At 34.3% G+C, this 16,125-nt stretch overlaps 1 long non-coding RNA gene and 1 pseudogene across 3 annotated transcripts in view; both read left to right on the top strand.

Moving 5' to 3' along the window:
• The window catches only part of LOC130800901 (uncharacterized), a 16,394-nt gene extending 9,457 nt beyond the window's left edge, over positions 1–6,937 (top strand). Inside the window, exons 3-4 of one of the 3 annotated variants that reach the window (XR_009039511.1) lie at positions 1–4,882; positions 5,693–6,937. The exon at positions 1–4,882 is cut by the window's left edge and continues 865 nt beyond it. This is a non-coding gene — a long non-coding RNA (uncharacterized LOC130800901). The remainder of the gene's footprint in view (positions 4,883–5,692) is intronic. The other 2 variants (XR_009039509.1, XR_009039510.1) reach the window with 2 other exon arrangements.
• Positions 6,938–11,563: 4,626 nt separating this feature from the next.
• LOC130801089 (uncharacterized) lies at positions 11,564–13,210 on the top strand (annotated as a pseudogene).
• The last annotated feature ends 2,915 nt before the right edge of the window (positions 13,211–16,125 follow it).

Below are 16,125 nucleotides of genomic sequence, written 5' to 3'. Positions count from 1 at the left end.
TTAAAATACAACCATTAGTTAATTGAAATACAACTATAATTCCATAAACTCATAATTCCATAAACTAAAAGCAAACGATTAAAATTTTTAAGTTGAAACTTTAAGCTCCATTAATCATCGTCACCGACGTCAAGAGTTTCATCGATTATGACCTCCGGATGCTCCAAAGTTAATTGCATTACCTAAACCAAGAGCACGAACAGTCGAACAATATAAGGTTAAAGGAAAAATATATTTTACTCTTAAATATTAAATAATCAATTGAAAAATAATTAAAAATTTATGCTAACCTTCCTCCATCTCTTCAAGTGCAAGCAAACTCTCCTCTATCGCTAAAGGAGTTATAGAAATACGAAGCCAATCTTGTGCGCAAATAAGGGCTTCGGCCATCTTTGGAGTCAATGATGTTCGAAAATCATCAAGAATACGACCACCAGTACTGAAAGCCGATTCAGAAGCAACGGTAGAAATAGGTATAGCGAGCACATCTTTAGCCATCTTTTGAAGAATGGGATACCGTTTTGTTTGATCTTTCTACCATAGTAAAATATCAAAGTTAGAATCATGAGGTTCACATGCATCTTCTAAATACCTATCCAACTCACTTTTGTTTAGATTGGTTAATGAACAACCTGTCTCCATTTGATATCTTGAATGCATTAGTTCAATAAGGTCCACCTTCCCCACTCCTTGAGGTGGAAGTGGAGGAAGTAGCTTCACTTGTCTTTGGTGGAGGCATAGAATAAGAATAAGAATCAAACAAGTTTTGAAAAACCATTTTAATCTTTAGTGACAAGAGAGTAGCTTTTGTGGCATCATATGAAGCACGCACAATCCAATCTAACATAATTCCACTTATGCCTAGGGTCAAGAAGAACAGCTACAAACACTAAAATATTGATATTATCGATGTTTCCATAATATTTGTCATATTTTTCCATCATATTGGTAGTCATTTTCCTCATACCCTCATCATCGACACTTATGTTGTTGGCAAGCAATAATCTAGTCCCAAAAAACTCATGTGCATAAGAGTTGCAAGTTACATAACGAGAAGCAGAAAATCTCAAAGTTGCATCATAAAAAACACTCAAAAAAGGTAAGAAAGTAGACACTTTCTTCCAATCCTCTTCAGTAGGAGCACCACCAAACTTTCAAAAAAGACAAATCAACTTCATTCAAACCATCTTTCACAATCAAATTGAAAATATGTGACGCACATCTCATATGTAGGTATTGACCCTTCAACAAACCAGTATCCCAAATGTTAAGTCTTTTCTTAAGGTAATTGGCCGCTATGTCATTTGAACTTGCATTGTCTACGGTCAATGTCATGATATTTTTCAAACCCCAATCAATCAAGCATTTTTCAACGGCTCTGCCAATGAGTATTCCCTTGTGACCAGCAATAGGACAAAAGTTTATGATTTTCTTTTGCAAATTCCAGTTATCATCAATAAAATGTGAAGTCAAACACATATAACTTAAGTTTTGCCTTGATGTCCAAGTGTCTGTTGTTAGACAAATTCGTGACTTAAACTTTTGAAAAAACAATTTCAACTCATTTCTTTTTTCAATGAAAAGACTATAACAATCTCTAGTGGCAGTGCTACGAGAAGGAATCTTAAATAAAGGATTCAAAGCCCTACAATACTCACGAAATCCTTCACGTTCAACAAAAGCAAAAGGCAATTCATCCACAATAAGCATTGTAGCAAGTTTTTTTCTACACAAATCATAATCAAATTCCCACAAATTTGGAACACCAACACTATCAACACTACCATCCTCATTGACTCTTCTAGCAATATCAAATTCAATTTTCTTTTGCTTCATATCCAAATTTGGAGGATATTTTTTGCATCTTTTAATATGATTAGCCAAAAGAGTTGTTCCATTTTTGTTAGGACAACTAATAGAAGTTTTGCAATACTTACAATGAGCAATTGTTGAATCCAATTCATCAACTGTGTAATGATCCCACCATTTTGACCTATTACTCCTCGTACCAGTAGTTGCACGAGGTTGTTTTTTATGTTTTTTAATTGGTGATCTTGTATCTTCATCCTCATCGAACAAGCGATCAACACTCTCTTCAAATTGAGTTCCTTCATTCGGTGATAAATTTCCATTATCATCAAAAGACGACCCCATGTTCTATACAAGTTACCAATTCATAGTCAGTTCATCGCTAGTTGTACAATACTACAATCAATTCATAATCAGTTCATCATCATTTCATCCAAAACCTTTCAGCTAACATAATCAGTAATCACAACTCACAACTTACATGAATCAATTTCAATCAGTTCATTCATCAGTTCATCTCCAAATGTAAAGCAAAAAACAAAGGATTTGTAGAAGTAAACAATTCACAATTGGTTCATCATTAGTTGTACACAATCAATTCACGGACAACAGTTCATCAAATTAAATGGCTACCGAAAATCAGAATATCACAACAAAAATACAGAATATCAGAACAAATATCAGAATTTTGAATAAATGAAAAAGAACTACTGAAAATCTAGATGGTGGAACCGGTGGGTAAGAATCCATATAGATCTTCAACTCACTACCGAAAATGGCAGATTAAATCTGTGACAAAATCGAAAATGGCAAAAAAAAAATTAAATAATTACTGAAGAGTGAAGAGTGAAGATGTTATGTGACAAAATCGTTTAATGCGAAAATGGTGACGAACTAAGTTAAGTAGATAACGAAATCGAAAATGGCAAAAAAAAAAATTAAATAGGTACTGAAGAAGAAGATGGCAAAAAAATTGAAACAAACTTACCCAATGAAAGATGACGTCGTGAATGGTGAAGGAGGAAGAAGGCAAGCAACAGCCAGCAGCAAGAACGAAGGAGGAAGAAGAAGCAATATTGAGTGGAATACTGGAAGAGTGGAATAGAAAGCGGCCCTAGGTAGAAGGAATCTGATAGATTTAGTCATTTAGGGTTTTACTTTTCAATTTCATTTTTGACATTTAAAAAAAAAAATACTCAAACCGGATACCGGGTACCCGGTTTTCCAAAATTCGCGATCCGTATCCGACCCGAATACCCGGTTTTGAAACTGGGTACCTGACCTGAAATATTCGAATTTGGAAAACCGGGTAATTTACCCGGTTTTAAAAATCGGAAAACGGATTTTTCGGATCGGGTTTTCGGATCCGGATATTTTTGAACACCCCTAGTAAATATCTTATATTGTGTTTGGTTAAAAATTATAAAATGTTGATTTTAATATACATCGAAAATAAATGCACGAATCATCCACCTAAAAATAGAACCAAACACCTAAGCGAACGAACAACGTATACATCAACTAGCGAATCGCGAATCCGAATTCGTACAATGAATCAAACCGAATCACGAATTGTGTGATTGGGCGGGACACACTGAGTATGATGATGATGATGAATTAGTTGGCCTCAATTACATTTTTTTTCCCATACTTTGCAAAAATAACCCTTAGATTACCTATCTTCCTTGCCCAATTGTTATAAAAGGAGTTTACTTCCTTCTTCCATTATTAAATTAATTGAAGTTCTTTTTCTCATTATTCATCTTATTTGTTTTTTGGGTAAACTATTTATCTTATTCTTGCCACTAGTGGAAAAAACCTCATTTGCTGCGGTTTTTTTCCCATAATAGGTTTTGGCCCTAAGCATTAGTGATAGGAGCATATGGCCTATTGTAAATCTTGCGGTTTAAAACCGCAGCAGAAAAGTCAACCATATGCTGCGGGCCTCCCTAAAACCGCAAAAAAGTCAACCATGCATGTACTTTTGAATAGAAAATGTACGGAAGTAATCATGGATGTCGTATTGGGAAAAAGTACAGAGCACAAAATGTAAGAAATTTTGAGTAAAAGAGTATAGAGAAAAGGAGAAAGAATAGGGAGAATGACATGTAGTAGCAAATCAATACTATTTGTTGATGGAGGGCGGAGGGTAATGGTTTTTATTACCGGATTTTATGAGGGGTAACAAATGGGAGGAAAACATTCCCTTGAGAAATGGATTGGGTTATCTAGAATGTCTAACCAAACACTTAGTAACGGTAATGCATTATTTATTCCGTTTCCTGCATACAAATTTTACATACTAAACGCCCTCTAAAGTGATTTTATTTTCTTCTTATTACTCTTAGAAAATGGGGGGAATCAAAACAAGGGTAATGATTAACCCAAAGAAATGAAATTGGTTAATTTTTTTTATACCAACCAATAACTAATTAGATGTCTTAATTATCTACGGTCCGTTTGGTAGATGGTATTAAACGATGGTAATGAAAATGAAAATTAGAGTAATTTCTGTTGAAAAATCTCTTGCAACCTTGATAGCCATGCTTGTTCAACTTCAATCATCTCATTTTCTTCATAAATTTCATTCCAATGCCATTGGGAGATGTGGTATTAGGTGGTAATGAAAATATGTATATACAAAAATCTTTTTTATGATCAAAGTTTCATTATCATGGGAATGGCATGGAACTTTTGATGATATTTTAAACTATAAATCATTCTCATTACCACCATTTAATGCCACCAACCAAACAAATCATTATTACTTTTTTCCAAAAAATTTATACCAAACAAGCCTAAAAAATTTGAATTAGAAGGTAGTGGAGCTAAAAACGCATATATGTAGAAAACTTCGTATTATAGCGATTTTAGCTGGACCAAGCCTAGCAAAAGGCGAGTTGGGCATAGACGTATTGCTTCTATTTAAATAAACTCATTCGTCCTCCATTGAATATTCAACATATCAGTTGAATAGTTACGGTTTACCTCACCAAATCACGCCTGAACTGACCAATCCTTCGCCGTTGCAGGTGACTCGCCATTTCACCACTGAATTCTGATCAATTCAACGGTACTTCTCCTGATTGTTATTTTTTATCCCTCACTTTTGAATTGAATTATGATTTCTTTTTGAATTTGATGGTTTCATAGCTTTGATATTGGAATTTGATGGGAGAATAAGAGAATTATAATTTGATTTTGCTTTGTTGGAAATTATTCATCACTTACTCTTTTATTGTTAATTGCTGAATGTATGTCATATTTGTGGTAAATTGGTTTCGCAATTTTTGTTTGCTTTCTTTCATAATATTGGTAAATTGGTAAATTAAGTGAGTTCAAGAAAAATAGGAAGTTGAAAGAAAGTAGAGGATGGGACTCCATACCCTACTGATTTTAGTATAGTTGTGTTGCCTACTATTGATGAAAGTGACATGCCAACAATGCGATTTTGATTTTTCCTCTTTGTTTACTTATATATTTGTCTTTCTTGAACATTTACATTTACTTATGGCTAAATTGAAATATTATGCTTGAATCACTTGAAATGCATTTTAGGATTAAGTGGTTTGAATGTTGAAGACATATAATCAAGAAATGAAATATGAGATGATTGGTTTGATTTTGTTGATTGTCGATTGGAATTGTGGTGAATAAGTTTTATTTATTGGTTTGATTTTGAAATTTGATGGTGACTGCAAATATTCTACTTTGCAAAAATCCTCAATATGCTTGAATCTCTTAATCTAGACACTAGAAATTTCGCATCCAAAAATGCTTGTAGGAGCTTTCTTGTATGATTTTAGTTTATGCCCATCTGTGTACAATTTATTTCCTAGTATTTTATATTGATTTTTTAATCTACATTTTAATTAAATGTTAGGGGCCCATAATTTTTCTTTTGCTTCGGGCCATCAAAATCTAGAAGTGATGTAGGATCACCTACATCTAATTCTCATGAGCTGACCAAGATAAATATAATGATACAACATCAACTGGAAGACGCTCAAATTCAAGGTTCAAAGCTGAAGTCCTTTAATTTCGTAGTCATAAACTAAGTCTTCTTTTTTGGTCGTATTATTTAAGTCTTTTATTTTATTTCGAATATTTGAGTCTTTTTGTAATCTTTTACAATAAAAAGTCTTCGAGATGATTAAGCCAGGTTAGGATCAAGCTTAATCATGTCTCATGTTTAGTTAGTTGAGTTGTAATTTTCTTTTAAGTCTAGTATTTATTTTGGGTCAAATGGGTTCGAAATTTACAAAGCGTGTGAAGCAAGAATCGAAACAAAGCACTCAGCCACAAAATCAATAAAATGGCTGAAAATCATCAAGGATATATTGAAGGACATTTGCAAATCAATTCAAATCAAGTTGGAGACTTAAAATATAGCTGTTGGAGACTTGCTTTTTATCCACTAGATTTAAAAATATAGCTGTTGGAGACTTGCTTTTATCCACTAGATTATAAAATATAGCTGTTGGGAGTTTGCAAGTTGTAATCTTTGGTAGCTGAATCCTTTAGTATAAATAGGCTACTGCCCTCTTGTAATTCATTCACTTCCATTACTTCTTTAATACAAACAACCTTTGAGCATTTTTTGTTCTTTCTTTGCAATTTAATTTTAACTTGGAATAGTTGAAAGTAACTTGAAGTTCCTTTGTTTTTCATTCTTTTGGCTAAAGATTGAATGTGTTCTTAGGAGCCCCTAGCTTTAATTTCGTGGTGAATTCTGTATCGAAATTAAAACTTTGGTTCAGCCATTTTAAAGTTGTTCAATCAACATATCTTTCTTAATTTTCATTGTTTCAAACCACAAAAATCACAAAACAATTCCATTACAATAGAAATCAATCAGCCTTATTTATTGAATACGAAACTTCAAAATACAAACGTGTGTTTATAGTTTGGTTCTTGTTTAATACATAGCCAACTTATATCAAGAAGGCAGACCTTGGCTTTTAGTACTAAATTATATTCTTGCAAATTGTTCTTTGTTCAAAAATCTTTGTTCTTCATATTGGCTTTATAGTACATAATATTTAGGTTTTATAGTTTTCAGCCACGATTTAGTGGTTATTTAATACGAAACAGACTCTCTTTATTATGCATTGAACATTTCTCCAGGTTGTACACTAAGTAACTAAGCTTAGTGGTGTCTTGAAAGGAAAGTTGTTGATTTGTACATATTTACTTACGCAGGTACAAAATGGATGAGATTGTTAAGGAAGTCAAGAAACAGTGGAATGAAACAAGTTTTCAGTGTCAAGGATATATAAAGGCAGTAGAAGAGTATGGAAAATCACGAGATATGAGTGGAGACAATAATATACCAATGCAAGACTATCTTTTAGGTGTTTTAAGATTTTTACTAATTTTCATATGCACCTTTAGAGTTGTTAACTTAGCTCAGTAACCATAATCTTCCGGGTATTTGTTATCATTCAGAAAGCATAGATGTTGCCTACCCTGTCGAATAATTACTACCAAATTCTCAATCCCAAAAGATTGGGTCGGATACATAAATAATTAATTAGAAGACTAATACATACCGTAAATATTTCCTATACATTGTAAAAAATAGCGTTAACCAAAACGCTCCTTAGATTACAAGTGTTTATGTTTTTTTGACCTAGTTATGGGTTTATATGGGTCATATGGAAGACCACTTAAACGCCTCTTTGAGTCTTGGCGCACGTACTACATGAGGCTCTTCAAATCTGTGCCTTTTTGAGCCTCGCGTGCCTTGTGCACCTCGTGTATGCCAGATATAATTTTTGATTAATAGCATGTCTTTCCCTAATATCACTAAAATAACCCTCACTTCTTAGTTGTTTAATTAATGGAAAGCAAAAATTTACACTCTTTTTTGCCCTCAAGATAAAATGTGGAGGGAGAAACGAAAGAGTAAAAATAACCTTGAAGTGCCGCCATCTTCATTGGTTGACGTATGATTTAGATTTATTTTCTAAGTGTTTGTTTAAGTGCGTCACAAAACAATTCAAGCATCAAGAACTACTATTTTCTTTTTTCCTTTGTTTTTGATTTTGTTAACTCAAGATTATGTTATTGACTTATCAAATCATCGTATGACTTTATGTAATATGTGCTAAAATAGTGTTTAGCTTACTTATATGTTATTATAATTTGAATTTCATGTTTTAATTATGAAGTATTAAATATGTTTTAAAAATGATTTTGGAGCTTTTTAACGAAGTTGTGCGCCTCGCATACAAAAAGCTCGCGTCTTCGCCTTTCGCCTTGCGCTTCGGGAAAAAGGACTTTTTGTGCCTCAATGCGCCTTGTGCTTTTTTAAAACTAAGAATCCAGGTGCACCAGTGCCCACCTGGACAGTCCCTCTTCGACACTGATTCCGAACTAGAACAGCTGTTCATGACCTGTACATGTGCTGAACTTATTTCCCTCAGACCCTGATCCTTTTGGTCACAATAAACCTGCTCATGCTTGCATTGTCTTCTGATTCTAAATTGGATGTCTTGCTGAACTGACCCACATTCCTACTCCCAAGTGCACTGGTCTGCCAGACCTGAAACCCTAGTGTGTTGATGACTGATCTGATGCAACAGATCTGCTCAATGATTGCTCACCTGATCTGGTTTAAGTAACCCACAGGATCCATAGTTGTACCTTTGAACTGATTTGCTCCTAGTTGCACTGCTCACATACACCTTCAGTGGATTCTGTTTTCTAGTGCACTATCTACTCCTAAGTGAACTTTACTCATTCACTGAACATCCTGCAGATCGTGCTCACCATACCTGATCAACAAATACACTTTCTACTGAACTACTGCATATCAGGTGCACAAGATTTGAACCTGCACTGACTATAAGACCTGAACCTGAACAACACATTGACCAGATATTTTGTCTCAACAACTCCCGCCTTTAATTTTCTTATATTAAATTATAAACCATGTTATCCATCTTATCCAGCATGTGTGGGTAGATGCCCCTATCCTAATTTGATAATGAGCTAAAGCCATATGTCAAACAAGCTCACTAGAGAATTAATATGGACTGCTAACTCAGATGTTAAGGGCTGCAAACTCACGCACACAAAAATGACACAAGAACAGAATGTTCAATGAACTGATGGCAAAATTCAAGTCTGCCAAACTCCAAGTCAAAATTTTTATTTAATTCTTTTTATAATGGCACATATTACAAGTATGATGGCTTATATAGCCCAAGAAAGCCACCTCGTAACTACCTATAATGTGGGTAGGAGCCTAGGAGGTGTTTAAAACGCACCCGATGATTCGATATGTACTCAGCATTGAAATTGAACCCAGCTTTGACTTGACTTCAAAGAATTCAAAACTATGTAAAATCAATGTGACACAAGGCCTTAGTTTAAACTGATCTGAAATAGCTGACTTAAAAATAAGCAAAATGAAAAAAGAAACATTGAAAAGACTTTCAAACAAAGGAGAAAGAAAGAAAATATAAAACATAAACAAAATGGACCTTCTTGTATATTTACAAAACACGCAATAAATAGGTATTTTAAGAAAGCTACAAAAACTATGAAAAGGTAAACAAATGATACAGTTTTGTGTTTATGAGATACTTATTTATAATATGATGAAAGATCAAAGCAAAAGAAAAGAATCTTGATAGGCTTTCGAAACAACTTACCAAGTTACCCATATCTGATTGATTTTGGGTAGTCTAAAATGAAAATTTCATATCTCCCTAGGCACAACACCAAATCCAATATTTCTAATGCCAAAAGTTTCATAACTCAATGAAGTTTACTATGTTAAAAAAGTTTTAAAAATGGACGAAAGGAAGACCTCCAAAACAAGGTGGATTTCAATCTTAAATTTTGTTAGATTCCATCAACCTTTATTTTTTCCATTTTAAGTTCTTCTCGTCAAAACCAAATGAAATATTTATCCCACGAGGACTTATAGCTCCGATACCGATTTTCACTAAGTATGAACCCCAAGGATTAGGCTAATGAATCCAAGAATCCATTCAAGGTGATTGCACGCATGAAGTTATTTGACTCTTTGATGGATATTACTCGAAAATGAAAGGATATGATCATGTGACATTGATCTTGGACATGACTCAATTAATATCACATGCTAACAAGCCCTCATCCTCCAACTCTTAATCAAATTTTTACTATCTTTGATCTTAGTGGAGTCTTTCTATGGACTCCCTTTGTTTCAGTTTCAAAGAAAGAACACATGTTAGCAATATTCATTGGCAATTTCCCTTGAAAGAGAACACGTCTGATTAGAATTCTAATCACTTAGAATGTGTTTATTTAATCATCAAAAGTTGAATACAACTGAGCCTAAATGTCTCTTTATATAAGAGAGCATACTAGTCTACTCCAAATGTGAATAGAAGGCCGAGCACATGCATGAGGCTTTACTAGCCCACGTGACAATCAATAATAAACAGCCCATGTAATTTATGTACCTTCTAACTAATCCCTAACAACTTGGACTTTATTCAACCAATCAACAAAAATAAAATGGACGACTATTTACATGTGTTCCTTTTAATACTACTGTCTACTTTTCTTATTGTTGTCAATATGAGGAACTAGATGCATGATTTCTGATGATGATGCACCAATTGGCCTTGTATCCACGAGCCCAGATGCACAATTGCAGACCTGATGCAGCTTGACTTGTGACTAAATTTATCATCATTTCTAACCTAGCATCCAAGAGATTGTTGATAGAGCTACTAACTCACCTATACCCATGTACTGAACTTATTTCCATCAGACCCTGATGCTTTTGGTCACACTAAATCTACTTATGCTTGCCATTTATCTGATTCTGAATTGGATGTAGTGTTGAACTGACCCACATTTCTACTCCCAAGTGCACTGGTCTACCAGTCCTCAAACCCAAGTGTATTGATGACTGATCTAATGCAACAGTTTTTCTCACTGATTGTTGACCTGATCTGGTACAAGTGATTTACCCCTAGTGTTGCACTGGTCGTATACAACTTCAACTGATTATGTTCCAAGTGCCTGACTGCAGACCTGATCTGCTCCAAAGTGAACCCTAGTCTCATTCACTGAACATCCAGCAGATGTTGATCACCATACCTTATCAACCGACACCTTTCTACTGAAATGCACATATCAGGTGCATAAGATCTGAACCTGCACAACGCACTGACCATAACACCTAAACCTGAACACTGACCAAATTGGCTAGCTTGAGTGTGTTTATGGAAGATTCATATTTGCACTAGTTTTAGACCTTCTATTATCTATCTCTTGAGTCTTGACCTATCACTGAAAAGATTGCTTGTATTTTTTTTGCATGTAATTGCTGCCCTACAAACATATGCTAATAACTGTTTGAGTGATCAGCTTGCTTCTGTGATGGACACATGCTTATATGAAGTTTGCAATATAATATATACAATCAAGCGTTTTGAAGTTTTCAATTAGTTAAATGATATCCTTTTATTAGGAATTTAGAATCGTATGTTGATTTTGTTTTGAAAAGAAAACTATTTTATTGGGCTAAATGTTTCATATTCTACACTATCTAAACTATGTATTAACTTGCAGTTTCTTTGAGACCTTTGGATTTAATTGATTCTTAAAGTTTGTTTAGAGGTGCCCAAAATTTCGAGTTTAAATTAGTCTCTATCATGCTTAATCGAACTGTGCTCTTGGTTTTTATGACGTGCCAACTTCTACATCTGTGCGTTTGGAAACAAACTTTTCCATTTTTTTTTATATCATGGATGTAAAAGATTGTCTCTTTGTGACCTTTTAGTTTGATTGCAGAGAGAACTTCTCCTAGGAGGTGGCAGCGAGTCCACTATGCGGAGACGCAATTTACAGTATGTGACTTATTCCTGTAGAATGGAGAATGAGAAAATTTACGACATGCAAATTTTATTTTGCAGTAAGCTGCCAATTTAGCTTAGTGAAATTGTTTTGTATTTTCAAGGACAAAAGCTGGGATGACATCTGCTGCAGAAAGCATCACTGAGAGCCTTCGTCGCGCTTGTTAATTGATGGCTCAGGTGAGTACTCTTCAAACTTTTTGATATCACACTCTTTTAATCTATGACAATTTATGGCACGGTACTGGTTGATGAATGCACGTTTGCCCTTTTAATCTTGCCTTTTTCCATGCGTAGGAGTTGTGCTAGTACATTAATGACTTTTGGTATGTTACTTCTTCCCAAGAGTTGTTTTTTACTTCCGTTGTTTCTTGCCTTACATTATTTCTTATCTTTCTAGATTTCGCTTACTGTTTTATGTTCTGCATATCAGATTATCCTGCAAAAGAGGATGTAAGAAGTTATGAAAGTAATTCTATGACAAAAATGAAGTTATGAAAGCATTTCTATGAAATTGGGGTGTTTGAAAGTGTTTTAAAGTTATTTCATATCAATCTATGCAAACTAAATGTACAGGCTTGCATGAAACCCCTTTTCTTGTATTGAGGTTGTAGAAGTCCTGAATATTAAGACCCAATTTTTTTTTTTCCGAACTTTTTCACTGCAGATTAATATTTTGCTTATCTGCCACTATATAGTTGCCCAATATTTATATTTCTGAATCAAAACAAAGAGAAAGCCTTTAATGATTTAGTTAGATGAAATGAAACCCTTATGGCTAAATTTCTGTCCGGGTTGGTGAGTGGTGACCATAAAACAAAAATGCGCGGTCGGGATTTTGGTAACGAAACGGTGATTCGGTAACGGGAATGATGAGTTTATCGTAACGCCTAAATATCGGTTAAAACCAAAAGATATCCCATGATACGGTCCAAAACGTGGTTTTTTTACACCTTTACAACGCGGAAATTATCGGTTTGTTGTTTTAAAAAACCCTCACAACGCCGCCGCATATGCCATGCGGCCTTGTTTTCTAGAATGATGTAGGATAATGTAATGTTGGTAATTCAAGATTAATTAGATGATCGTTTGGCCTGTAGAGGAATCAACAGGAACACTGAAAAAAGCAGATAGTGAATACAAAGGGCATCGATCACTATTAATGGGAACACGGGACTTGCTTTCCACAATGCAGCATCAGGACGTTATTGACCGGTAGACAAGCTACTTTTTCTTATAGAAAATGTTCTTGTTTTTAAGCAAACTGTAATTTAAATTACGATTGTTCTCTTTGCAGCATCATCATTGTTGTTGGGTTTTTCTTATTCTCTCTGGCTGTTGCATACATTGTTTCAAAGCGCATTGGAATATTGAAGCTGCAGCGATTAGTTATTGCATCTATTAAATTGGGTGTGGTTAGAAGAGCTAGTTTTCGGCAACAACCAGCAGCTAACGGACTTGTTGTATTGCAACATGACATTGTACCTCCTACAATCGGGGCGAACCCTGCGGAGCATGTCTTGCATGATGAATTTTGAAAGGCTTTTTAAGTTATCTCTCCATATTTTGTAGTATTTTGAAGTATACTTTGTAGAGAACCACCATTTTGTCGAAAATCGAAACATTTTCCCCCTCTCAATTTCATGTCTTTGTTGCTTCTGATTAACTGATGGGAGCCCGTAAGAGGACTATGTTGTAGGCTTGTTAGGTAGTTTATCAAACAAACTGTAATTTAAATCCAAACGCCACATTTTCTTTGAAGTCTTGAAACAAGCTGGTTCGAAGGATGAAGAAAAGTTATATGCATTGATGCATGCTTCTGGAAAACTTTCCTAGGAGGTCAGTTATTATGTGCTATTAGTTGATATAATAATGACCGAATGATTCTTATCTCATAGGCTATAGTTGAAGGCGAAAATAACAAGAGTTGAAAATGATTTTTAATGGGAATATGATTGATAACGCCTTTTACATCTAAATTTATAATATCCTAATAAATTAAACTTCTCTGCGGACCTAACTAGGGATAGGAGTAGTTGTAAACGTCATATCCATGTCTTAGATTACTGATGTCCGTCCTTTGACCTCTTAGTGCCCTCAACCCCTTGCTCTTACCATCTCCTTTCTATTTGGTTCTTTGTTTTCTTTTGTAGTGATCCTTCTATCTATAGGCCTTTAAGTTTTCTTGCTTGTGTTTTTCGTGTCTCTTTATCTTTCTCGAGTCGGGGGACTCCTTTGGCCACGCTTTCCTTTATGGGTATGAGTTATCGTCATCCTTCCCTCCCCAGACCCTGGCCTTAGCTTTCTAAGAGCGGGATATACTGGGTAGGATGATGATGATGATGATGATGATCGATAACGCCTTTTACATCCAAATTTATGATACCCTAACTTTAACTTTAGTATTATAGTGAATAAGGGTCGAATCCAAAGAAAGGTTTAGAATAAATTTCTACTTTTATCAAATGCCTACTAGAGAATTAAACTAAACTAAGAAATAACAATAAAAAAAATGAAGAAATTTCACGTTGTAACCTTGAGGTTTTGGATTTTTCATGTGGTAACCAAAAATTTTAAAAAATCCATGTGGGAACCTTGAGGTTTACCAAATTGTTCACTGTGATCTTTTTGCATATAAAACGTTAGCAAACGTTAATTTTGAAGCTTTAAATTTGGGAGAAAAAAAATAATTTAGATGAAAGATGGAGTGTTAGGTTTATGTTTTGGAGGAAAAGATTGAAGCTGATGGCATTTGAAATTGTGAGTCGTATATATAAGCGTTCAACAACCTTAAAGCTTAGAAATTAACGTTTGCTAACGTTTAATGTGCAAAAAGGTCACAGTGGAACAATTTGGTAAACCTCAGAGTTACCGCTTGAATTTTTTTAATGTTTTGGTTAACATGTGGAAAACCCAAAATCTCAAGGTTACCACGTGGATTTTCCCAAAAACTTTTATCAAAGAAATTATTGCTTAAGAACAAGAATGATAAGTAAATGAGCAAATGGTTATTTCAACTATATATTCTTTAGTCATAAAATGCAGATTAACTTTGTAGGATTGATAAACTCAATAGTTACTTGATCGAATAGAAAATTACTTTTTTTTCAATCAAATTATTATCTCATTTCTGGCTCAAATAACTCTTACCATTTATTAACAACATTAAGATTTTCTTCTCGGCTCACATTATTATTAATTAATTATTGCCATTAACCTATGTAGGAATACTAATGGATGATCGAATGCAACAAGAGGGGGGGGTGAATTGTTGTGTAGTAGGTTTAAGATTTTTGCCTCTAATTTTTGCGGAATTATATTAAGTAAAGGACAAAAACTTAAACTTAAAAACGAAAAGAAAAATAATAAAAGGAGACAAGGATTTTTACGTGGAAACCTTCTTGGCCTAATAAGAAGAAAAAACCACGACCCCCTGGGATTTCAAAATTCTCACTATGTTAAGGCAATCAATTACAATTACACATAACAATGTTTGCTTCACTTGAAGCTTCTTAATTCTCTAAATGCTTTACTCAAAGCTTCTCTACTTAGGCCTAATTCTCTTCTCTTCTATTCTCTCCTTCTCTTTCTCTTCTCACGATTCTCTCTTCTTCTACCCTTAGACTTCCCACAAGTCTAATTACAAGATAACACTCAATTACCCTTTACAAGGCCAATTCTCATAAAGATCAAAATGAAATTGTTGCTCAAGAAAAATATTATGAATTAATTGGCATTAAAAAAACTTTGAATATTTTTCTCAATTAATTCTCCCTTTTGATGGACACTCTCCATACATTTTTTCTGAACCGTAATTTCCCTCTTTTATAAGGGGAACAGCAGACAGTGCACTCAGCCCACGTTCTCCATGAGGTGCATTCATCCCACGACTTCCATAACATACTTGCTCCCAAAGAAAATGGAAAGTTAGTTAAAGGTAGGAGTGGAATGTAACTGCTGTACACATGCACGGTTAAAACATCATGGGTTAAGGAAGATCCTAAATTATAGGAGACCAATTCAAAGTAGAGAACAAGTCTCTTGAACATCCGAGTTTATAGGAGATAAACAAGGAATTGATTTTCTCCATGTTTTTAGGCGAATTAAAAATATTTTGCCAATTAATAAATAAATTTAATTAAGCAACTAATTAAATTTTGACCTTTTACATTAACTAAAAACAGAAATCATAATATTCGTAATTTCCAGTTAATATCTTTTTCAGACCTGCATCGTGAGGAACAGCGTACTGTCTCCATCTACAACTTTTGTCAGAACTTCAACTCTAGGAACAGTAAACTGTCTTCCAAAGCAATTGCCCAACTTCTTGGATATTTGAGACATGTACAGCTTCCACGAATCAAGTCATAGGCTTCATCAACGATTCACATTAAATCGGATATATACCTACAAAACAATCTCTAATAATATGTTTGTTTATTTAAAAGTAAAG

The sequence above is a fragment of the Amaranthus tricolor genome, chromosome 15 (genome assembly GCF_026212465.1).
Source record: "Amaranthus tricolor cultivar Red isolate AtriRed21 chromosome 15, ASM2621246v1, whole genome shotgun sequence".
NCBI lineage: Eukaryota > Viridiplantae > Streptophyta > Magnoliopsida > Caryophyllales > Amaranthaceae > Amaranthus > Amaranthus tricolor.
This window is presented reverse-complemented; position numbering and strand designations above follow the sequence as displayed.